We start from the raw sequence: 18,692 nt of genomic DNA on the forward strand, positions 1-18,692 counted from the left end.
ATAAATTATAAGTAGCAAAATGTTCAAGGACCACTTTCTCCAATTTTGCCCCCAAACCTGGCTTGTATGGTCTTTAGGAGGAAGTTTTCAATTGAAAGACACTAAGTTGTTTATCCGTCAGCAGTATTTATAAGACAAGCAGAAGTTATCTCATTGACCACCAGAGAGTCAAAATTTACCTCATTCTCCTGTCTCCAGGTTGGTGAAGGCAGAAAACATAAAAGCGGAAGAAACAAGTTTAGAGCCAAAGCACTTGCTTCACATAGACACCACCGAAGTGTGATCACAACTAAAAGTTAACCAGTATTTTCCCGGTTCCAAAAGCACATCTGTCTCCCTTTTCCATAAAATGTTTGTATCTCTGATTTAATTTCATCTTAAAGTTCTTTCTTCTGCAGCTTATAAAGAGGTATTTTTCTTTCACTGCTACTTTTCTGAAACTTCCAACTTCTCACATAGTTTTAAACTCTTCTGCTTATTTCTTATCCTTTTTTCATGTGGCCAGTTCCATTCTCCATGGAATGGAACTTAAACTTTTAGAGTGAGAATAGAATTGGGGGGGCGGGGTAGGGGAATGGGACAAATTAAGAGAGTAGCATTGAAACATACATCTTACATTACCTCCTGTAAAGTTAGATAGCCAGTGGAAATTTGCAGTATGATGCAGGGAGCTCAAACCTGGTGCTCTGTGACAACCTTAAGGGGTGGGATGTGGTGGGAGGTGGGAGGGAGCTTCAAGAGGGAGGGGTCATGCCTCTATCTATGGCTGATTCATGTTGATAATGGCAGAAACCAACACAATATTGTAAAGCAGTTATCCTCCAATTAAAAATAAATAAATTTTAATTAAAAAAAAAGTTTAACAGAGTGAGAATTAAGAGTATCCAGACTAAACCAGAAACATGCTGCATTTTAGACAGGTGAAAAAAAGCTTAGTTCTAGGACCAGTAGAAGTACAAGTGAAACAATCAGTTTTCTCAAAGTAAAAGCAAAAAAAAAACCAGAACCATCATGCTGAAATTTGTAAAAATAAAAAGTAGGATACTGAAAATTTGGAAATCTTTTACTTGGATCTCCTTGACACCATAAAGCTTGTTACAGTTTTTTAAAACAGTGAATGTTTTAGCATTTGGACATTTCTCAATTTTTCCAAAGTTTCTGTGTACCTGAAGTTAAATCCTTTGAAAAGACTTCTCTAAGGTAACAGTATTGAAGAATTTATTAGAGAAACTATTGTGCAGTCTTGCCTTATTACTCAGTTAATCATGATCTGTGTTTAGAGAGTTGTGCCAGCCAGGTTGAGACTTCAAAGAAATGAGCACAAACATTTGCTGTTTCCTGTGCAGTAGTGCAGTAGAGATAGAAAATAGTTTTGGTGATAGAAAATTCATTTTGGACACTATCATTGAAGTCCTAGTATAAGCAAATGCAGTAACCATTAAATGGATCAACAGAAGCCTAACAATAAAAAGCTATTGGATTCTCAGTATTCCAAATGAAAAGAAAGGGGCAAGCAAGGTTATAGAGCTAGGAGCTTTCTGCATTTAAAAAGCGAAGAAATAAAAAAAAGAAAAAAAAAATAAAGAAATAAAGGTAGGTTGTGTTCTTAAAAAGAAGGTTGACTAAATTCAGCAAAATTGACAGAGCTTCCAACATCAGTTCAAAATATGAACATACATATGTAACTGGCCTTTTTTTTTCCCCCCCTGATTTCAATGATTTATCCCCAAGTTGTAGAGCCTTTGGTAACTCCTTGATGGAACTCATTATAGACAACTTTGTTCTTCCTGCATAAATTATAATATCAAACCTGGATTTGTTAACAGTGAATTTTTAAAAATTCTTAGTGGAGGCTTCAGGGTCGCAGGCCTGTGTGCGCTCTGATCCATTCCTGGCTCTTCTCTCCCTGTCTCTGGTCTGTAATCACAGAGGAGCTGATCCTACAAGCAGTGAGCAGTGTTGCCTTGCCTTCCCTGAGGAGCTGGTGCCAGCTGGGTGTGAGCAGTGGGAAGCAGGAAAGCAGAGAGCTGAAGGATGGGGCAAGTCAGAATATTCCTCATCTGCCCCCTGCTTTGAAGAGTGAAAGTGTTAGTCGCTCAGTCCTGTCTGAACCTGTGACCCCTATGGACTGTAGCCCGGCTCCTCTGTCCATGGAATTCTCCAGGCAAGAATACTGGAGTGGGTAGCCATTCCCTTCTCCAGGGATCTTCCTCACCCAGGGATCGAACTTGTCTCCTGCATTGCAGGCAGATTCTTTACTCTCTGAGCCACCAGGGAAGCCCAAATGCCCTGTGACGGTTGACCCTGGGCTCCAGTAACATTGGCTTTTCCCTTTATTCCTCTCACTTAAGAATTATAGTTGTCTTATCCTATTTTTTAGGATAGTTGTTTTATCCTAGAGTCACTGCCTTCTTTGGGGGCTCTCTTCTCCCTTTCATCACCTGTTTTTACAAATTCTTTGAGTTAAATTCTCCCTGTGTTGACTTCTTAGAGCAGTTTCTTTTTGGAGCCTGGCTCTGTACGTCCTGTTGAAAGGCATCAATGATATACATGAAAAACTCTGTTACTCCTTGATTTTCTTTTGCTGGAAATTCTTTATTTTAGATGTGCTATTTAGAAGTGCTTATGAAGGATCAGTCCTCAAAAAAGCAGAAACCCAACACATTTTAAAAAATCAATTTTCCGTGGTCACAATATTCAAAACTATAAACACAAAATATTGTAAGTTTGTATTAGTCAGATCGGAGCTATACTTAGCTGAGACTGATATATAAATTCCATCCTAAAAAGAAAAGTAGCATGTAATACCTGTCAGGACAATTACATCACACATTCTATATAAGGGCTACTCATTTACCAGCTTATTTGCCAGTGGTCTGTCTGTTTGCTCATATCAGAGAGAGAAAGGAGGGGGAGAGAAGGAAAGGAAAAACCCCAGAACTTTCTGTATTACCAATTGGAAATGCCATGTGAGTGAGTCCTTGGGATAATATTTTGAAATCTAAATTATGTTTACACTTTTTTCCCCTCCTTGTATTTTCTGCTATTGCTTCTCTTCTCCCTTCCCACGTCTGTAAGCAGGTCTCCTGCTAAATGTTCACTGTCCCAAGACATGGAAAAAAGAAAGGCAAAAGTAACATATGCATGCTTCTGGCTTTGTTTTATAGAATCCTAAATTCTCAGGGAAAAGGGTTTCCGGACAGGACTCAATATCCTGAAGGAGCTTCAGAGGGGGATAGTGTTTCCTTGAAAGTAGGAAGAGGCTGCCCACAGGCACATACATGGGGAGAGAGAAACAGTGATCCATGTTTCCTGAGGAAGAGACAAGGAGCTGGGAGCTGATACTGGAGGAGTTGTGGAAGTACAGAATCCGGGGTAGACGGCAAACGAGTCCCCTGAGGTCATGGTTCTAGTATCCAGATGTGTCGTGGCAGATGAATCATCATACAAATACCACCTGGACCTCACTCATCTGTACCAGTGTTTACCTTAGTTCTTCCTTACATTGACCAATCAGCACCCCAAATAGCCACAAGGACAGTCAGGATATGTGTGGGAGCCACCAGGAATGATCTCTCCCTTTTTTTTGTTCTTAGGACTTCAGCATGAAAAGATGAAAACTGCCACCACAGGCAAAGGAGTCTGCTAGCAAATGCAGCTGACACAGAGAAAATGGACCCAAGAGATGGAGGGGAATTGGGAGTTCAAGACATTTGAGCCTGGATCAAGCTGTTCCTGAAGCTCATGAGACCCATCAGATTCTCATGTGAGTAAATCGGTTCTCTTTTAGCTACAGTCAGTTGGGACTGAATTTTCTGCCATTTGAATTGAAAAGAGATATACTTGTCTCTAATACTTACTTTACCTACCTGTTCAAGGCCTTAGTGCTGGGGCATAGTACATACAGAACTTACCCGATGACTAATATTGATGAATACACATAAGATATAATTTATTATGTTACTGTTACTGGGCAGAGGGGAGGGAGCATTTCGTATTGTCACATAGGGAGTGGCATGTCAAAATCAAATAAGAATGCCCATTTTGGGTTAAACCTCTTTCCCTGGGGGGTCAGAAGGTAAAGAATCTGCCTGCAATGCAGAAGACCTGGGTTCAGTCCCTGGGTGAAGAAGATCCCCTGGAGAAGGGAATGGCTACCCACTCCAGTATTCTTGCCTGGAAAATTCCATGGACAGAGGATCCTGGCGGGCTACAATCCATGGGGTCGCAAAGAGTCGTATACGACTGAGCAACTAACTCCAGGGAGGATGAGACTCTTCTTGTCGCAGAGACATTAAACCCTTCTACCATCACAACAGAGAGTTTAGTGGTAAAAGCTCGAGACAGGAAACACAGCAACCTTTTTGGTCCCTGTGTATCTCCCACCTCTTTACTTGTTGATGCACCCAGCCTCAGCTCCCTCTCCTAGTCAATTAAGACTGGTTCCCCAAGTTGCCTGTGTTGCTTCATGTATTAGTACCTTTGCACAAGCTCTTTCCTCAGGCTGGAATGAACTTCCCATACTGTCTATCCTTCAATACTTAGTTCAAGGGCTTTAGCTTCTGTGAAATCTTTCCTGACACCAACACTGCCATGCTCCCTACACCTCCAACCTACACACTCTAAAATTGATCAGTTACTTGTCATACTCTGTACATCTTTCTATTGTGACCCATATTCAATTTTTTGTTTATTTCTCTATCTCCCCTCTTAAACTGACCTCTATAAGGGCAAAAATTCTCTCTAATTTATCTTGAAAATTTTAGGACCTGGCCATTAGGCTATCTACAGTTATTTGTAAATAGTGGAAATCATAGACTACATTAAATAAATGATGTGGAAGCAGAAATAATCATCCATTTTTACAGTTGAGATCTTAGAGTCCACCTTATCCTTGTGAATGAAAACATTTACCATAGTAACAAGAATAGCAAAGTTATAAATTCTAAGAGACTGAAAGGTTAAATTTTATTGGAACCCATCACATGATCGCATTCTTTATTCTTGAGCAAATTATAACCATATATTCCAAAGTTTAAGAATTCTCACTTTTTAAACTTTGGCTAAGTTGCTTCTCTTTTTTAAATTTAAGACGTTCTTTTCCTTTAAGTATGTTATACCCCGTGCTTGTCTGTTCGCTCCCTAGAACTATACAATATTTGTGATTACAGAATATTTTAGTATAGCCAAGAACCAAAACATTAGTTCAAATAGCAAAAGAAATCAGATACTTAAAAGAGCCAAGTTAATTATACCTGGAAAAAGACCCTCCACTCACTTTGCACACACACACACACAAACACATGACATTTATATCTATACTCTTTAATAATTCCATGATTTCAACATCTTTGTGTAGGAAGGGAGTTGCTGTCACTTGAAAAGGTTACTGTGATGCATCCTGTTTCTTACAGACCTATAGGAATCTGGGCATGGTTAGAAGCAGGAGGATGAACAAAGTGAGAATCAACATAACTGAATAAAAATGTAGCCAGTTATCTCCATTTAAGGTAGACTTGGTGCAGATTATGTTATATTTAGGGAAATTTTTCTCTTCTTTAATATGAATTGTCTTTGATAATTATTATTTGCCTTTGGGAGGTATGCTTGTGTAGAATTCAGTGGATGACCAAGAAGAATAAGGTGGCAAATCTTCACTGCTACCAGTGGCACAAGTTGAAATGCAAACTCTACAAGGGGCTGTGCTGTTAGAGACCCTCTATAGTGTTATTTCATAATGCTTAACTCAGGCTTGGGAATGGTGTTGTTGCAAATATACAAATATAATAATATCCTGTGGGTTGCATTGATTGGAGAGAGGGCTGGATCTTTCATGAAATTAAACTACCATGAGTAGGGCAAACCATAGTAAAGACGTGTAGAATAGAGACCTGAAGACAGGCACTCCCCCCGCACTCCCCGGTGGTTCAGTGGGTAAAGAATTCGCCTGCAAGGCAGGAGACACAGGAGGTGTGGGTTTGATCCCTGAGTCAGGAAGATGGCAGCCCCCTCCAGTATTCTTGCTTGGAGAATCCCCTGGACAGTGGAGCCTGGTGGGCTATAGCCCAAAGGGTCACAAAGAGTCGGACACAACTAAGCACCAGCACCACATTTTCTAAGAGGAGGGTCAATTACCGTGGAACTTAAGGCTAGGAAGCAAGGCTAGGAACCGGGGTGTGCTCTTAAGGGGGTCTCTTTGTACGTGGTAAGCTTTTTATTGCTCTTTTCCTTTAAACTGTTGGAAAGTTTTATTTCATGAACAGTTTGTAATCTATCCTTTATGTTGTCATTTCTTTCGTTTGTTTCTCACCTTCAGTCATTATTAACATCTGCACAGACTTGAGTGGTGGTGGGGGCTGGGGAGTATGGGACAATCAGAGCAAAGAAGAGCACCGCAAAATATAACCTTCTGCACATCGCACTTCCCTGAGGCCAGGGTTGTGATCCCAACATCTGGCAAGTAGCAGGCAAGTGAATGGTGGCCTCTGAAGGCAAAAGAGAACAAGGCCCTGAAAGAGCTGTAGATGCACAGACAACTCAGGAGAGGGGGGCAGAAACTTTCTTTGCCAAAGCTGTCCGAGCTTCTTGTCCATTCTAACTCTAAACATTGTATCCCCTCATCCCCATTTCCTTCCCCTCAAAATCTATTTCCTCTCTCTTCCTTCACCTTTTATCATTTTTTACTTGAATTCTGACAACAGCTGCCTATATTGTTTCCTACCACTAGTGGCTTCCTTGCCCTAGTCAGGTTCTGCTCCACACGACCGCATGGGACTGCCATGGTTGTCTTTCTAAAGAGTGTTGGCCCTTGACCTTCCCCAGTGCTTGGCCAATACCTCCAGTAAAAAAAACTGTCCTTGGGATTTCTATTGAAAGTTGCACTTTTCTTTCAGAGACATAGATTTTTCAAGCTGGTAGCCATTTGTTCATTAAGAGATGCCATTAGAGTCATTTGTCATGCTAAGAGGATTTCATTTAAAGATTACTCAGGTTTTCAGTATTGAGACAGATGGCAACACAGTAGAAGCTTGATGTGATGTCTTGGAAAATCTGTCAGTTTTGTTTGGGAAAGTAAATGTTCATATAGTCAAAGTCTTTTTTAGATAATTCCATAATCTCATCAAATAATTTTGGTCCTGAAGTGAAGTGAAGTCACTCAGTCATGTCCAACTCTTTGCGAGTCCATGAGGCTACTCAGTCCATGGGATTTTCCAGGCATGAATACTGGAGTGGGTTGCCGTTTCCTTCTCGAGGGGATCTTCCCAACCCAGGGATCGAACCCGGGTCTCCTGCATTGTAGGCAGATGCTTTACCATCTGAGCTACCAGGGAAGCCCATTTTGGTCCTAGATGAATCTGTAGATGGTAATGTGGGCTGTGCTAGAGACCATGGTGGGGTCTTTGAATGCAGATTTTGAATACAAATAGACCAATTTGGGGGCGCAAGGATCTTTACCACTGCATCTTGTCTTTATCACATTACATCTGGGGCTTTTTTTATATACAAAGCTCACTTAATTTCCTGGAAGTTAGTTATTTATAGCATTTTCAAAAGTCTTCTATGGAGTTAAATTCATACCCACATTTCTAATATGCGTGATGGTTTATAAAACACGTGGAGGAGGAAGGAGGAAACAAAATATGCTCCTCTATCCCAATAAGTCATACTATTGAAAAGGGACCCAGACATAGCTTTGAAATCCAGTCTGGAGCTCCCATTATCCCTCTCTTTTCCTATCTTTGGTCTTTTTTTTTTTTTTTCACTATGCTGGGTCTTTGTTGCAGTACTCTAACTTTGCATAGGCACTGGAGAGCTCAGGCTAGGTAGTTGCCCCACGGCATGTGATATCTTAGTTCCCTGACCAGGGATCGAACCTGTGTCCCTGCTTTGGAAGGTGGATTCCTAACCACTGGGCCACCAGTGACGTCCGTTTGGTCTATCTTGAATGGTCTATCTGTATCTTAGAGAAGTATATCACTGATGTCTTCATAAGCGACATTACTATAAAATTTCTCCTATATTAACAATGTTGTTATAATACATTCAACTTTGGTATTTAGTTTATATGCCTTAAATCCAAAAGCTCTTCTTCACCCACTGCTGCCCACGTATGCTGACAACTCTTGTGATCCCAGCAGGAGTAACAGATTTCATTTCTTAAACATTGCAGAACTACAACCAGAGTGTTATTATTAGATGAAAGATCTCATACTGGCTTTGCAATAGGGAAAAAAGGAAGAATTGAGATGAAAAGAATCTTGGCTATTTAAAAATGCCCCACATTTTCAAAACTGTAATTCCGTTTGGTTTTCAAAGGTAATATATTCAAATGGCTCAAAATTCAAAAGGTACAAAATTACATCCAGAGAATAATTTCTGTCATATCCCTGTTCCCCTGCCATGAAGTTCAGGCTAAACCAATGTTTTAAAATGTTTGTGTTTTCTCCCAGAGATAGTCTACATGTATACAACCAAATGTGAGTTCGCACATTTGTTTAAGTATGTTTCTTATCTGTTTTCTCTTAACAGCTTATTTGGGAGATAGTATTGTATCAGTACATAAAGGGCTTTTACTTTTTTCTGGTTGCATACTATTCCCTTGCAGGAAGATACATAATTTATTTTATCAGTACCTAGTAAATTTATATGTAAGCTGTTTCTAAAGTTTTGCTGACACAAAGAAATCCCTGTACCTACATCATTTGCTTTAAGGATAGAGATTTCTTTAGTATAAACTCCTAGATGTTGAATTTCTTGCTTAAAACTATAAATTTTTAAAGCATGTAATTTATTCATTTTTTTGAATTGTGATAAAAATTCAAAAGGAATGAAAGGATAAATCTTGAAAAGTAAGTTTTCCTCATGCCCCCTTTGCCCAACCCCACACTTCCTTTCCCCAGAAACGAATATGTCATCAGCTCCTTGTATATCCCTTCAGAGACTTACTCACACACCTATCACACACATGTACAGACTCCTATGCAGGAGAATGTCCACGTGAGAGAATTTAATGTATTTAGGTAAATACATATTTTCTTCTAAATTGTAGTCTGCAGAGATCATAAGACTCTTGCTAATATGGCTGACAGCATTCAGTGTAACCATTTAATTCAGGGACATATTCTTTTATTGCCTCATGCACCATCAGCATTTAGAGTAATTCTACCACTTTTATCTGTGCACAGCTGTTCTGTGTGGAGGGAAGGAAGCATATGGAATAAAGAGCCTTGCACTGTCCTCAGCCAAAAACTGTCTAAGGAGTTTGACAGTACTAACTGATGTAGTATGGTGTTTGACTTGTGCGTATGGTGACCCATATAACTATGGGTCCTGTAAACCTATACTCTTATCTAGGGCTTCTCTGCCCTTTTTCTGTGTTGGATTCTCTGTTCTCTCTGCCCACGTAGTCCTCTTCCCTTAGTGTTCTCCCCCTGACAACATACATTTTCTTTTTCTCAGAGTATATCTTCCAGTAGTCTCAGAGCAAGAGTTTCTAGGAGGTAAATTTTTAAAGATCCTACATTTCTGACAATCTCTTTATTCTTTCTTGTAATCTAATTAACAGTTTGGCTGATAATACAGTTTTAGGTGGGAAATGCTTTTTTTCAGAAATATAAAGTCGTTGCTCCAGTCCCAGTCTTACTGTTAAGAAATGAAACACTGTTGTGATTCTTGACCTGATATTTTCCTCTCCGGAAACTTTGGTCATCTTTCCTTTGTCTTCGTTATTCTAAAATTTTCCAGTGTTAATGCTTTGATGTGATTCTGTTTTCATCCATCATATTGAACACTGAATAGGCCTTTCAATTTGTAAATTAATGTCTTACAGTTATGGGGCATTTTCTTGGATTATTTCACTAATGATTTCCTCTTGTATGTTTTCTCTTTTCTCCATTTCTGGAAATATCTTCATTATATATTATACGTTAGATCTCCTGGTCTCATGCTTTAATTTCTTATCACTTTCTACTTGTTTTTATTTAATTTTGTTTCTGTTGTATTTTTAAAGAAAATTCCACGCCTTTATTTTACAATCGACAGTCTCATAAACTTAATTTTTCTATTTATTTTGTGGTTGCAAAATATATATAACATAGATTTACCATTTTAACCAATATTAGGTGTACAGTGCAGTGGCATTAAGTAAGTTCACATTGTTGTGCAACTATCACTACCATTCACTTCCAGAACTTTCTCATCTTCCTAAACTAAAACTCTGTACCCATTAAATTACAACTCCTATTCCTTCCTTCCCCAAGTCCCCTATCCCCTCTGCATTAGAGATTTTCTCAGATGTCTTATAATCCTTGATTTTCTGCTTCCAGTTAAGAATGAAAGACTAAAAGCTGATTGGGAGCTCTGAATGCATACACCCATATGGAACTCACTGATCTGAGCTTTACTGCAAGGTGATCTGGAAAGACTATTTGTTGGGTATCCTGATTAGCGATAGTTTTAGATCTTTCCAGGTGGAATGGCCAGGTATTCGGGAAAAGTCCACCTTTCTGCTTGGTGGAGGGTCAAGATTTGGCTGCCAGTGTCCTGGGAGCTGAGTGGAGAAGGGGCTTGAAGGGATGTTTTCAATAGACTATTAGGTCTTCAACTGTGCCTGGCCTCTATATAAGTCTAAAATAACATGAGGGATGTATTCCAAAGTGGGGAGAATCGCTCTTCCTTTAGCCTCAGCTTGAAAAGGGATTCACAGAGATAACTGCTCCTTGGTCAGCTTTCACCCAATCCTCCAGGAGACCTGCCCTCCTTCACTTTCAGTTTCAGAATTCCCTAGGGCTGTCATTTCTTGGAAGATTCTGTTATGTCAATGGGGGTGTTCATCGGCTTTCTCCCTTACTAACTTAGTTTCCTCTCTTTGAGATCTGCTAAGTCTGTCAGATTTCATTCACCTCTTTTCCAGTTTTCAAAAGTATGTTGCTGTCATCTCCTCTCTTCCTTCTTGTTTTTTTTTATGCTTTTTATTTTGTATTGGGGTATATAGCCAATTGACAATGTTGTAATAGTTTCAGGATAAGGGACTCAGCCCTACACACATATGTATCCATTCTCCCCCTACACCCCCTCCCATCCAGGTTGCCACATAAGATTGAGCAGAGTTCCCTGTGCTATACAGTAGGTCCTTGTTGGTTATCCATTTTAAATATAGCAGAGTGTACATGCCAGTCCCAAACTCCTTAACTGTCCCTTCCCCCCATCCTTGTGTATGTATCTTTAAAAAGATTTCTTTCACCGGATTTCCTGAAGTGTTGGCAGTTAATGTGTGTGTTCAGTCCTTACTTCCACCCCACACTGGCACAGCATATTTAATGCTTGCCTGGAAAAAGAGGATAAGGATCTCCTTAATTCAACAAGCTTCCAATAAATTTAGGGATTTGGAAATAAGTTTTATGCCTTTAACTTAATATTGCCTCATTGAAAATTCTCTCACTTCCTCATTTTAAGGAAATATTTAGAAATTGGTTTATTTCTCCACCACTAAGTTACTCACCTTGAGCCTAAATCATGAAGTGCCTATTCTACTAAGGCAGTTGACATGTCAGGAAATAAAATCTCCTTTTTGAAGGTGTAATCAGCCCATAGACACTCTGTTAGGAGGAATAATCATTAAGAGAATTATATTTACTTATGGTGAATTTTAAATTATAAATTATTTGTGTGATTTGGTTCTCATTTATCAATAAAGGGGCTCCTCTGGTTTTTTTTTTTCTTTTTTAAGATTCACATATTTTCTTTGAGGTCATTGCAATTTGTCAAAGTAGTGTTGCACCTAATGGAAGTGAAATAAACTTAAAAATAAAAATAGCACCTGTTTATTGCTCAGATATATCTGTTCCCTCTGCTTCATTTTAGTCATAGCTATTTAATTTCCTGAAACAAAAAACAAACAGATTTTTCACTAATGTCAGTACTGCAGAGCTAGCATGGGACAGAAGAGCCAGCTGTACTCGATTTCATCTTATGCATCATCAACAAAATTGGCAGCTAGGTTCTGATTTCAGAGCCTTTATGGTTAATGATGATGTACAAGCTGTGCTTGATTTTCAGATATAAGCCTAGTCTTTGCTGACAGAAAAATCTATTTTTGATTTGTAAGTTGAGCAAATTTGATGCAAAATTATTGATGTAGGATAAACGCAGATCATGAAGATAGCATTTTTAGACTCACATTTCTAACCCTAAAACCACTCCAGTTTATTATTATTATCATCATCATCATCCTTATAATTATTAGCATTACAATGATGATAACTAGATATTTAACTAAAACTGCAGTTAAGTTTTGTGAATGAGTCATATATTGATGAGTATACTAACTTAAGAATATGACTGCAGTGAAAAGAAGCAACAGAACTAATTAGCAATCAATTCTCTTAGCATCTCTATTCTGTGTATAAGACTAATTCAGAATCATGTTGCAAGAGATTATGGGTAACATCTGATATTATGTAAAGAATGGTGGAGCAAATAGGTGTGAAAGAGGGAAAAAATGCTTCTTTGATTATAAGCTCTTTGACAATAGCAATTATAACTCAGTCATTGCTTAAAGCAACTACTATAGTTTTTTAATTCATACAAGTCGATTTTATCATACTTGCTAATGTAATGCTGTTGAATTTTTTAATAGAAGCAGCAGTAGTGGCCTAGTGCAAATTATGGAGCTATAAAATCTTGTCTTAGATGTTCTCTTCTCTTGTCCCTAGTTAGGAGCCCCACAAACACACACCATCCACCCCCCTACTCCCGTTCTTTCATGCTTCTGTGTTTCCTGGTGGTACTGCTCCCAAAACCCCTGCTCAGGCTTGCTCCTTCCTTATTCCATACCTGTCACTCCTCAACCTTATCAAAACTTATCTGCCCTTTGTCCCATTCTTTTAAGATTTTGCAAGGACACACATGTTAAGAGCTTAAAAATGTTTATTTTCTTACTATGTTATCCTTCTAGGAGTACAGATTTGCATTTTTAAGAGGAACTCTTGAAGACCTATTGCCAGCAGTAGAAATGTCACATCTTTCTGTCTGTCAAGAGTGGCAAAAATCCATATCCTACAATAACCGGCTTTTACTTATTGATTCTACCCAGCCTAAAATGTGTGTTTTTGAAGCATAATGAGATACAGATTAAGATCAAGGGCTTTGCAGTCAAATGGATCTAATTTTGAAACTCAGCTCTGACACTTACTAGCTGTTGGTCATAATTTACTTGTCTTTAAGATGGGATACCAATAGCTACCCCTTAGGGTTGTAATGAGAAGTAAGTAAATTAATGCATATAAAATTATTACTATAATGTTGAGAAATAGTGGAAGTTCAGTAATTGGGAACTGCCATTATTATTTGCATAATTCATTTATTAACGTATAACATATTCTTCCTAAATTGTTGATTTTTCTTAATCTCAAATACTGGTGCTATATAAATGTACCTAAATAAACCAAGAATATGTAAGGGTTTGTTTCTTCAAGACTTTGCATATAATAATCACTAAACAAATGTCAAATTTTATTTAATTCACCATGAAATGTCTTTGCTTACAATATGTATTTCCTATAAGGAAGAAATGGTTTAACTGCTATATTCAAAATGGATAACCAACAAGGACCCTGTATAGCACATGAAACTCTTCTTAACGTTATGTGGCAGCCTGGATAGGAGGGAGGTTTGGAGGAGAATGGATACATGTATATGTATAGCTGAGTCCCTTCGCTGTTCACCCGAAACTGTCACAACATTGTTAATTGGCTATACCCCAATATAAAATAAAAAGTTCAAAAGAAAATATAAAAGAAATGGTTTAAATAAAGAAAAAAGATAGGTTTTCACACCAATGTACTTTAATTGAACCAAACCATTTTTTGTGGTTTTCTTCACTAAGATCATGTACCATCTCTTTTGTCATCGATAAAACAGAAACCGTACAAGTTATAAGCAATAAACCAGTATCCTAGAGCCCAACTTACTATTAAGAAGCACAATAGATACTTTTAGATTACTAGCAAGGTACAACATATTACACTCTGGGGTCCTAAAGAGTTAATTTCTCCTTATAAAGTGCAACCTGGCTTATTACCAGGGAATAATTTAAACATACCAGGACCCAGTGACCCCACAGAGACTGAGCCAGAATTGTATTTGAGTGTCTCCTGCAAAGGTACGGGTCAGCAGTGGCTTGCTACAGGGGCAGGGGCTCTGGGTGCAGACCTGGGTATGGCATAAGCCCTCTTGGAGGAGATCACCATTAACCCCACCATAGAGCTGCCAGAACTTACACAGGATTGGGAAATGGATTTTTGGAGGGCACAGACAGAACCTTGTGCACACCAGGACCCAGGAGAAGGAGCAGTGACCTCACGAGAGACTGACCCAGACTTGCCCATGCGTGTCCAGGAGTCTCTGGCGGAGGCGTGGGTCAACAGTGGCCTGCTGCAGGGTCCGGGGCACTGAATGCAGCAGTGCATGCATGGGACCTTTTGAAGGAGGTCACATTATCTTCATTACCTCCACCATAGTTTGGCCTCAGGTCAAACAACAGGGAGGGAACACAGCCCCACCCATCAACAGAAAATTGGATTAAAGATCTACTGAGCATGGCCCTTCCCATCAGAACAAGGCCCAATTACCCCCCAGTCAGTCTCTCCCATCAGGAAGCTTCCATCAGCATCTTATCCTTATCCATCAGAGGGCAGACAGAATGAAAACCACAATCACAGAAAACTAACCAAACTGATCACATGGACCACAGCCTTATCTAGCTCAGTGAAACTGAGTAATGTTGCCTGTAGGGCCACCCAAGATGGACGGGTCATGGTGGAGAGTTCTGACGAAATGTGGTCCCCTGGAGAAGGGAATGGCAAACCACTTCAGTATTCTTGCCTTGAGAACCCCATGAACAGCATGAAAAGGCAAAAAGATAGGACACTGAAAGATGAACTCCCTAAGTCGGTAGGTGCCCAATATGCTATGGGAGATCAGTGGAGAAATAACCCCAGAAAGAATGAAGAGACGGAGCCAAAGCAAAAACCACACCCAGCTGTGGATGTGTCCGGTGGTGGAATAAAGTCCAATGCTGTAAAGAGCAATATTGCATAGGAACGTGGAATGTTAGGTCCATGAATCAAGGCAAATTAGAAGTGGTCAAACAGGAGATGGCAAGAGTGAACATTGACACTTTAGGAATCAGTAAACTAAAATGGACTGGAATCAGTGAATTTAAGTCAAATGACCATTATATCTACTACTGTGGGCAAGAATCCCTTAGAAGAAATGGAGCAGCCCTCACAGTCAACAAAAGAGTCCAAAATGCAGTACTTGGATGAAATCTCAAAAATGAAAGAATGACCTCTGTTCATTTCCAAGGCAAACCATTCAATACACAGTAATCCAAGTCTATACCCCGACCAGTAATGCTGAAGAAGTTGAAGTTTAACGGCTCTATGAACTCCTATAAGAACTTCTAGAACTAATATCCAAAAAAGATGTCCTTTTCACTATAAGGGACTGGAATGCAAAAGTAGGAAGTCAAGAGACACCTGGAGTAAACAGGCAAATTTGGCCTGGGAGTACAGAATGAAGCAAGGCAAAGGCTAATAGAGTTTTGCCAAGAGAACGCACTGGTCATAGCAAACACCCTCTTCCACCAACACAAGACTCTACACATGGACATCACCAGATGGTCAATACTGAAATCAGATTGATTATATTCTTTTCAGCTGAAGATGGAAAAGCTCTATACAGTCAGCAAAAATAATACTGCGAGCTGACTGTGGCTCAGATCATGAACTCCTTATTGCCAAATTCAGACTTAAATTGAAGAAAGTAGGGAAAACTACTAGACCATTCAGGTACGACCTAAATCAAACTCCTTACGATTATACAGTGGAAGTGAGAAATAGATTCAAGGGATTAGATCTGATAGAGTGCCTGAAGAACTATAAGCGGAGGTTCATGACATTGTACAAGAGGCAGTGATCAAGACCACCCCCAAGAAAAAGAAATGCAAAAAGGCAAAATGGTTGTCTCAGGAGGCCTTGCAAACAGCTGAGAAAAGAAGAAAAGTGAAAGGCAAAGGAAAAAAGGAAGTTCAGTTCAGTTCAGTTGCTCAGTCATCTCTGACTCTTTGTAACCCCATGCCTGTAGCACACCAGGCCTCCCTGTCCATCACCAACTCTTGGAGTTTACTCAAACTCGTGTCCATTGAGTCGAAGATGCCATCCAATCATCTCATCCTCTGCCGTCCCCTTCTCCTCCCGCCTTCAATCTTTCCCAGCATCAAGGTCTTTTCCATTGAGTCAGTTCTTTGCATCAGGTGGCCAAAGTATTGGAGTTTCAGCTTCAGCATCAGTCCTTCCAATGAATATTCAGGGTTGATTTCCTTTAGGATAGACTGGTTGGATCTCCTTGCAGTCCAAGGGATGCTCAAGAGTCTTCTCCAACACCACAGTTCAAAAGCATCAATTCTTTGGTGCTCAGATTTCCTTATAGTCCAGCTCTCACATCCATTCATGACTACTGGAAAAACCATAGCCTTGACTAGATGGACCTTTGTTGGCAAAGTAATGTCTCTGCTTTTTAATATGCTGTCTAGGTTGGTCATAACTTTTCTCCCAAGGAGTTAAGCATCTTTTAATTTCGTGGCTTCAGTCATCATCTGCAATGATTTTGAAGCTCAAAAAAATAAAGTCTGCCACTGTTTCCATTGTTCCACATCTATTTGCCATGAAGTGATGGGACCAGATACCCATTTGAATTCAGAGTTCCAAAGAATAGCAAGGAGAGATAAGAAAGCCTTCCTCGGTGATCAGTTGAAAGAAACAGTGGCAAATAATAGAATGGCAAAGATTAGAGATCTCGTCAAGAAAATCAGAGATACCAAGGGAACATTTCATGCAAAGATGAGCACAAGAAAGGACAGAAATGGTAAGGATCTAACAGAAGCAGACGATATTAAGAAGAGGTGGCAAAAATACACAGACGAACTAGACAAAAAAGATCTTCATGACCCAGATAATCATGGTGTGATCACTCACTTTGAGCCAGACATCCTGGAATGCGAAGTCAGCACTAGGAACAAAGCTAGTGGACTTGATAGATTCCAGTTGAGCTATTTCAAATCCTAAAAGATGATGCTGTGAAAGTGCTGCACTCAATATGCCAGCAAATTTGGAAAACTCAGCAGTGGCCACAGGACTGGAAAAGGTCAGTTTTCATTCCAATCTCAAAGAAAAGCAATGCCAAAGAATGTTCAAAGTACCGTACAATTGCACTCATCTCACATGCTAGCAAAGTAATGCTCAATATTCTCCAAGCCAGGCTTCAACAGTATGTGAACTGTGAACTTCCAGATGTTCAAGCTGGATTTAGAAAAGGCAGAGGAACCAGAGATCAAATTGCCAACACCCACTGGATCATCAAAAAAGCAAGAGAGTTTTGGAAAAACATCTACTTCTGCTTTATTGACTATGCCAGAGCCTTTGACTGTATGGATCACAATAAACTGTGGAAAATTCTTAAAAATGGGAATACCCTACCACCTGACCTGCCTCCTGAGAAATCTGTATGCAGGTCAAGAAGCAACAGTTAGAAATGGACATGGAACAACAGACTGGTTCCAAATCAGGAAAGGAGTACATCAAGGCTGTATACTGTCACCCTGCTTGTTTAATTTATATGCAGAGTACATCATGCAAAATGCCAGGCTGGATGAAGCACAAGCTGAAATCAAGATTGCGAGGAGAAAGATCAGTAACCTCAGATATGCAGATGACACCACCCTTATGGCAGAAAGCGAAGAAGAACTAAAGAGCCTCTTGATGGAAGTGCGAGAGGAGAGTGAAAGAGTTGGCTTAAAACTCAACATTCAGAAAACTAAGATCATGGCAAATAGATGGGGAAACAATGGAAACAGTGAGAGACTTTATTTTCTTGGGCTCCAAAATCACTGCAAATGGTGACTGCAGCCATGAAATTAAAATATGCTTGCTCCTTGGAAGAAAAGCTATAACCAACGTAGACAATATATTAAAGAGCAGAGACATTACTTTGTCTACAAAGGTCCGTCTAGTCAAAGCTATGATTTTTCCAGTAGTCACGTATGAATGTGAGAGTTGAACTATAAAGAAAGCTGAGCACCAAAGAATTGATCCTTTTGAACTGTGGTGTTGGAGAAGACTCTTGAGCATCCCTTGGACTGCAAGGAGATCCAACCAATCCATCCTAAAGGAGATCAGTTCTGGGTGTTCATTGGAAGGACTGATGCTGAAGCTGAAACTCCAATACTTTGGCCACCTGATGTGAAGAACTGACAATGGAAAAGACCCTGATGCTGGGAAAGATTGAAGGCGGGAGGAGAAGGGGACGACAGAGGATGAGATGGTTGGATGGTATCTTCAACTTGATGGACTTGAACTTGAGTAAGCTCCGGGAGTTGGTGATAGACTGGGAGGCCTGGCGTACTGCAGTCCGTGGGGTCGCAAAGAATCAGACGCGACTGAGTGACTGAAGTGAATTTAAAGATTTGGAGAATCTGTTTTAATAAGCAACAAAAAAACAACAGCGTCTGTAATGTTTGGTCCAGTTCTGTAGAGTACAGTTGGTGAGCTGGGAGTTTTAGAAAATCTTTTAGAAATGAGGGTGAAGACGTGTTGTTCAAGAATCATTAGAAATGATCATCTAACGACCATTTC

General features: G+C 39.7%; 1 protein-coding gene and 1 non-coding gene across 2 annotated transcripts in view; one reads left to right on the forward strand and one right to left on the reverse strand.

Moving 5' to 3' along the window:
• Positions 1-3,637: 3,637 nt before the first annotated feature.
• The window catches only part of GPD2 (glycerol-3-phosphate dehydrogenase 2), a 226,390-nt gene continuing 211,335 nt past the window's right edge, over positions 3,638-18,692 (forward strand). The window contains exon 1 of the mRNA XM_043488118.1: positions 3,638-3,766. The gene's annotated coding sequence lies outside the window, so the exon portion shown is untranslated. The remainder of the gene's footprint in view (positions 3,767-18,692) is intronic.
• TRNAC-ACA lies at positions 7,260-7,331 on the reverse strand. Its single transcript has one exon. It is a non-coding gene; the product is annotated as a tRNA-Cys (tRNA).

This window comes from Cervus canadensis, chromosome 15, assembly GCF_019320065.1.
Source record: "Cervus canadensis isolate Bull #8, Minnesota chromosome 15, ASM1932006v1, whole genome shotgun sequence".
Classification (NCBI taxonomy): Eukaryota; Metazoa; Chordata; class Mammalia; order Artiodactyla; family Cervidae; genus Cervus; species Cervus canadensis.